Source organism: Triturus cristatus, chromosome 4_2, assembly GCF_964204655.1.
Source record: "Triturus cristatus chromosome 4_2, aTriCri1.1, whole genome shotgun sequence".
Classification (NCBI taxonomy): Eukaryota; Metazoa; Chordata; class Amphibia; order Caudata; family Salamandridae; genus Triturus; species Triturus cristatus.
The window spans coordinates 124,335,675-124,342,456 of record NC_140586.1 but is presented as its reverse complement, the minus strand read 5'-3'; positions in this window follow the sequence as shown (position 1 = coordinate 124,342,456).

Genomic DNA, 6,782 nt, shown 5'->3' with positions numbered 1-6,782 from the left:
AAAGAGCCCAAATGCAGCACAAATATCACCCAGATGTAGCCCACATGTAGCCCAATGACAGAAGTGTGCAAAACAAGTCTGCAGCTCTGGAAGTAACACCACATCCTCTCCCCTAGGTGCAACATTTAATCAAGTGGTCAACTGGATAAAAAAACATAAAGATTACAAATAATTTAAAAGTTATTTGTCGCTATTTGAAAACTCAGAAAATATGTCCTCATTTTGTTTTTTAGAGCACTAACCATAATTTTGATGCAAATAAGACCCTCTCATATATGTAATTTCTAAAGGAAATATTCTAGGTATTACAGTTTTGATTGCATCAAGATGACGTCAGGCGTTCCACACTTTTGTAATAAATATAGAATGTTAGCAATCTAGTTGTACATTGGGATACTGTTGAGAGGCAGAGGCCAGGGGCACGGACTCTAAAAATTGAAGGCAGGTAGGAGAGTGCAGAGGCAACAATTTGACCACACTGGGCAGGCAGGAAGGGCAGTGGCAGCACAGCAGACTATGGAGGGCAGTGGAAAGGGGGGCAAGGGCAACAAACCAACAATACAGGACTGGCATGAGAGGCTGTGGCATTATAATAGACCATTGTGGGCAGAAGGAAGAGGCAGTGGTAGTACAACCATACATGCCAACAGACCTGTTTCAGCCAGGAAACGTCCAATGTTTTTAAGCTCAAATGGGGTTTATTTGATCTGTCTCCTGTCTACAATCTCCTCCTTTTCAATGTAACTCAAAGGGGAAAATCAATACCCCAGTTTTTTTTCAAAATCTCCCTCTTACCTAGTGTTCTGCTTGGGTTTTTGGATCGGGTGGAACCCGCTCTACAGAGCCCTTTTGACCCAAAACAGAACGTTACCCCCTCCCTAGGGTCTTTTTACACCTAAATAACCACATATATACGTACCACCTAAGGACAGGGAATTCCTATTATATATATATATCAAGACCTCACAGCCTTGCAATCTCAGCAACCACAGTCTCGCGGCCTTAGGCAGACCCAGAATCTCCTACCCATCCGGTAGCAACACACAAAGTCTCGCGGCCTTAGTCAGACCCAGAATCTCCTACCCATTCGGCAGCGACACACAAAGTCTCGCGGCCTTAGTCAGACCCAGAATCTCCTACCCATTCGGCAGCGACACACAAAGTCTCGCGGCCTTAGTCAGACCCAGAATCTCCTACCCATTCGGCAGCGACACACAAAGTCTCGCGGCCTTAGTCAGACCCAGAATCTCCTACCCATTCGGCAGCGACACACAAAGTCTCGCGGCCTTAGTCAGACCCAGAATCTCCTACCCATTCGGCAGCGACACACAAAGTCTCGCGGCCTTAGTCAGACCCAGAATCTCCTACCCATTAGGCAGCGACACACACGATCTCGCGGCCTCAGTCAGACCCAGAATCTCCTACCCATCCGGTAGCAACACACAAAGTCTCGCGGCCTTAGTCAGACCCAGAATCTCCTACCCATTCGGCAGCGACACACAAAGTCTCGCGGTCTTAGTCAGACCCAGAATCTCCTACCCATCCGGCAGCGACACACACGATCTCGCGGCCTCAGTTAGACCCAGAATCTCCTACCTACACGGCAGCCTTAGCACGAGCTCATCCTATTATTACTGCGGTAATCGGGGTTATCATATATCAGATCACACAAAGACTATTAGTTGAGCACAACCTGTTCTCTAGTTCGAGGGGCTTGTTTTCTCCCTCATCCAGTTACCACTTACCTGACCAGGATCAACCTCTGTTCATTTTAAGGCAACGCTGACTAAAGAATAGGCTATCCTCCTATACAAAAGTACACAACACATGCTAACGTACAACAAGCTAAATACTTTATTTAAATGCCACATGCACATTCGCAGAATACATTATATATATAGACAACCTGCAAGGAAAGTGAAAGGTTAAGTTGTATACTCTAAAGAAAAAGGGGTCGACGTCACCTTTATGGTACGTAGCCCGTGCTCAATGGTCATCTAGGTTCCCTTCTCGTCTATGCCTCGGCTTAGCCTGGAAGTCACCCCTCTGCAGTTGTGGGTCTGCTCCCTTCTCCCTCTCCGAGTCACTGGAACCTCGTCCTTATCGGCTACTCTCTCCTCTTTGGATTCAAGTTCATCATCAGTCTTCCCTGGAATAAGTAATAGCTTTTCTGCTAACGGCCAGATGCCGCCTATGGTCTAGAAGCAAGTGCCCTTATCTCACTCAGACTTTCACTAATATAGAAGTGCATTCCCTCATGGAAATTTCCAGCTCGAAACCTGCCGCCCACCAAATTCCTGTACCTCCCCGTACCAAGGACACTTTCCCAGCCGGCCGGCCTGATGTAGTGTCTTCGGCACGAAGAAAAATACAATCCTTCGATAAGGGCCGGCCTGGACCGGTTCTCTCCGAGCGAATAACACCTCATAACTAAAACATCCCCCTCCCTCTGGAAAGGTCCCGGGCTGCCGGAGCAGAAAGAAAGATGGAGTCTCTCCCGTTTGAGGCCTACCAGGCCTGAATTCAACACAGCTCCATGAAACAACCTCACTATAGGGCAAATTATCCTCAAGGCTAACAAATCTATTCCCTAGGCTATGTATATAGGCCCTGAGCTAAGGGTAGGAGCACGGGAAGATGTCACAAGTGTCTAATAGATAGGCCCTACTCACTACTCCAATCCTTAGACTCGGATGGAAAGAGACTGAAGTCATATGGATTGCTCTGCAACACCGGAAGGCCGGGAAAATCGAGCAGTACATTCCACCCTTGACTTCAGTCTATTATATATATATACTAAGTGGAACTAACATCTGTGGAAGAATAATATGAAACAAAACTAACTGATCTATGTCTAGTACCAGATGTGCAGAATTGAAGCAGTGAAGGGATACACTGAATAAAACAACAGATAGAAATTAAAACAACAAGAGCAATCAAAATGCCACCTAATGTGTGGCGTAGCATATTCATGTCTGGCAACCAGTTAAAGAGCCAGTCAAACCAGCTCTGATCAATGTGTTTCCTAACTTCATTAGTTAGGTCATGCAATTTATCTATGTGTGCACGAATGGATTGTGTATGATCAGATAAGTTAAAACAGCAAAGGCCTTCAAAGTCCGAGCATCCATGTCCATGTTTAAGCAGAAGATAATCAATGGCTGCTCTATTTTGCAAGATGGCTCTACGTTCACCCTGGGTGTCTAATAGTAAGTCAGATAAGACTGTGGAAGTATGATTAATAGATTTGACCATCCAGCAAGCCATTTTCCCAATGGATTTAGCATTATAAACCGCCAAAGCAGGAACACCAATAATTGAAACAGCTAGACTAAGGTATTCAGACTTGGAATATAAATGCAAAGATGAGTCACAATCCTCCTGTAACGTAGTTGTATCTCGGAGCACACGAGAGTTGTCATTTGGATGTGATGAGAACATAAGTAAACTGAGTCTAGTAATGGCACACGGGCCTCCGGAAATGTTCGCAGGGACATAGGGCCAGGAAGTATTACCACATGAGAAAAGCCATCCGGCAGGTAGCAATATTGCACGATAGTGACTGGGAGTAACTACCAAACTATTGCAAGTCATATTATTCTGGACTGAAACACATGTGGTCGGTGTCCTCTGGAAACACAGAGTTCGTTCATGAGATGTGAGAACAGTGGCGCCTCTTAACTTGAGACGTAGACATTCAGAAATTGCATTAGGATTACATGTGAGGAAAAAACATAGATCACCTTGTGTAATGTTATACGTAGTTATTTGGGATTGGATGGGAAGTTGCTCATTCGGCAGTTCGGTACATAAAGGACAATATGCATGGGTAGCAAAATCACCCAGAATAATATTCGGACGAGCCTTTGAAACATTAAAGATGCTTATTAACGTCTCCAGTGAGGCGGGGACAGCAACTAGGCACGTCGCTAAGATATCGTGCACAGATCTCATCGGTGTCAAACAGAAGTGAGGGGCATCAGTTACTCTTTTCGCCAGCAGTGTCCAAAAGTTCGATGACGAGTCCCACGCATTGAAGGAACGCAACACTCTGGTTCCCAATTCATCCCGGGTTAATGGGATCCCTTCTCTCTCTCCGAAGTAGACCGAACGGTGTCCAGTACCGACACATCCTGCAGCAACAATCCAAAGAATGATCTGAAAAAGAACCAAACACAGGCATTAATCATTCTCGTAAATAACATTTATCAGCTGGGACAGCTTCCCAGCTATCTTTCCCTGGCCTCATAACCAAAATGGTGTTATCCTGACCGGTGGCAATAACCTCTGCTTGTTCAGGGGGATTCTTAGGCGATTGCACCCAAATCTTGGCTCCAGGGTTATCCGTAGAGCCAAAGCCTTTCTGGCCTCGTACAGTTAGCAAAGTTGGGGCAGTGCCTTTCATTATTTCACCACTGAAAACAGGCATAATGAGTAATTGAGCCACTCGGTCGGTGCGGTATATCAGCAAGTCATTCTCACTGCTATTTAGCAGAAGTACCTTAATCTCTCCCTGATAGTCGCTGTCAATTACCCCTCCAAGTACCTGGATGCCTTTTACAGCCAGCCCCGATCTAGGGGCTATCAATCCAAAATTCCCCGGTGGTATATGAATACCAACACCGGTAGCAATGATGACCCGATTTTTGCTTTTTAGAACGGTGTCATCCATGGCATGCAAATCTAAGCCTGCCGACCCTGGGGTCGCTCTGCATGGAGCCAGAGCTCCGGAAGTAATTTCCCAGTACATCACAGTTTCATTAATTACATTAGGCATAGTCTCAACCTTTGGGGGGAACAAACGCATAAGTGGAGATTCAGCATTTAAAAAAGGACGATTATTCAGGATTAATAGTGCTTGGGGTAAAAAGTCTCGCCAATTTTTATACTTGTCATCTGTTAATTTACGTAGCTGATCCTTTAACAGGCCATTCAATCTCTCCACCAGGCCCGAGGCCTGCGGGTAGTAAGGTATATGAAAGATCCATTCGATATTATTTTCTACACAGAATTCCTGTACCAATCTTCCACGAAAATGGGATGCATTATCAGATTGAATTTGGAATGGCACACCATAATACATCATAATCAATTCTAATGTTTTAATGGTATTCAATTGGGTGGCTTGCTTACATGGAAAAGCTACTAGCAAACCACTATATGTATCGACAATTGTGCAAACATATTGGCAGTTTCTGCTCATGGGAAGGGGTCCGATGTAATCAATCTGCCAGATTTGAGCGGGCAATTTCCCGCGATGTAAATGACCTCTAACAATTTGGGGTACTTTACGCTGTCTGATATGCTGACAGACGGGACAATGTAAAATAACATTTTTGATTAGGTCTAGGGGAATATAAATTCCTCTATCAGCAGCCCACCTGCTAGTGGCCTTCTCTCCAAAGTGTCCTGCCTTCTGGTGTGCCCATTTCGCCAATCCCGCAATATCAGGATCTTGTCTGTCCACCACTGCCTCGGCAATTTTAGATTGCTCATCTGCAATGTTGTGAAAAAATTTGTCAAGGGAATCTATTGGGGTGTGAGCATCCACATGGAAGATGGTAACAGTACTCTGTGGAAGCATTTCCCAAATCTCTTGCCATAACTCTTTTCCCCATAACTCTTTGGAGTGTAACCTCCAATTATGGGAATGCCAGGTCGGTAACCAAACGGCCAGGCCATTGGCAGTGGACCAGGAGTCGGTGAAAATATGGCATACACCAGGTAACTCCTGTTTCAAAACTTGATAAACGGCATAGAGTTCTGCGAACTGACTACTCTTCCCTTCACCAGTTGTGCTCAACAGTTTCTGTGTGATCGGATTATAAGACACCGCCTTCCAGTGCCGTGTAGTTCCAATAAATTTTGCTGACCCATCTGTGAACCACACATGGTTCCTGTCCTCGACGGACAAATCATCAAAAGGTTTACCCCACTTGACAGGAGACTCCTGTTCTAAAGGTACAGAACACTCACTCTCAGTCTCAGTCGATGGTGCTTGCGCCACTTGCTCATGTAAAGACGCAACTCCTTTCGGACCCACACGTGCCCTGTCTTGTATGTACCATTTCCATTTAATCACACTCACCTCCTGAGCATGCCCAATTCGATGAGTTTTTGGTGAACTCAAAACCCACTGCATAATAGGAATTTCAGGACGCAAGAATATGTCATGTCCCAATGTTAATTGCTCGGTATCCACCAAAGCCCAATAACAAGCAAGTAACTGTTTCTCAAAGGGTGTATAACGCTCACCAGCATCAGGTAGCTTTTTGGTCCAAAACCCTAATGGTACTTTGCACCTGCCTTGTTTCTGCCACAGACTCCAGTTTGCATAAGGGCCTTGCACAGACACATTCAAATCCACATCACCATCACGTACAGGCCAAAGATCCATAGCATGTTGAATTGCCTCTTTCGCCAGATTAAATGCATCTTGCTGTTGCTTACCCCATTCAAATGCATTCTTTTTACGTGTAACTCGGTACAAAGGGGCCAATATTTGACTCAAATGAGGAATATGCTGGCGCCAAAAACCGAACAAACCAATGAATCTTTGGGCTTCCTTCCTATTCCTCGGAACCGAAAAATCAAGAATTTTCTGTTTAACTTGAGGGATCACCTCGCGGTGTCCCTCATGCCAATTAATACCTAAAAATTTTACAGCTTGAGACGGACCTTGTAATTTGTCCGGGTTGATCTCCCAACCTTTCCCACGCAGACACTCAATGACTCTATCTAATTGTGTCTGAACATCCTCTTGTGTTTCGCCTTGGATCAAA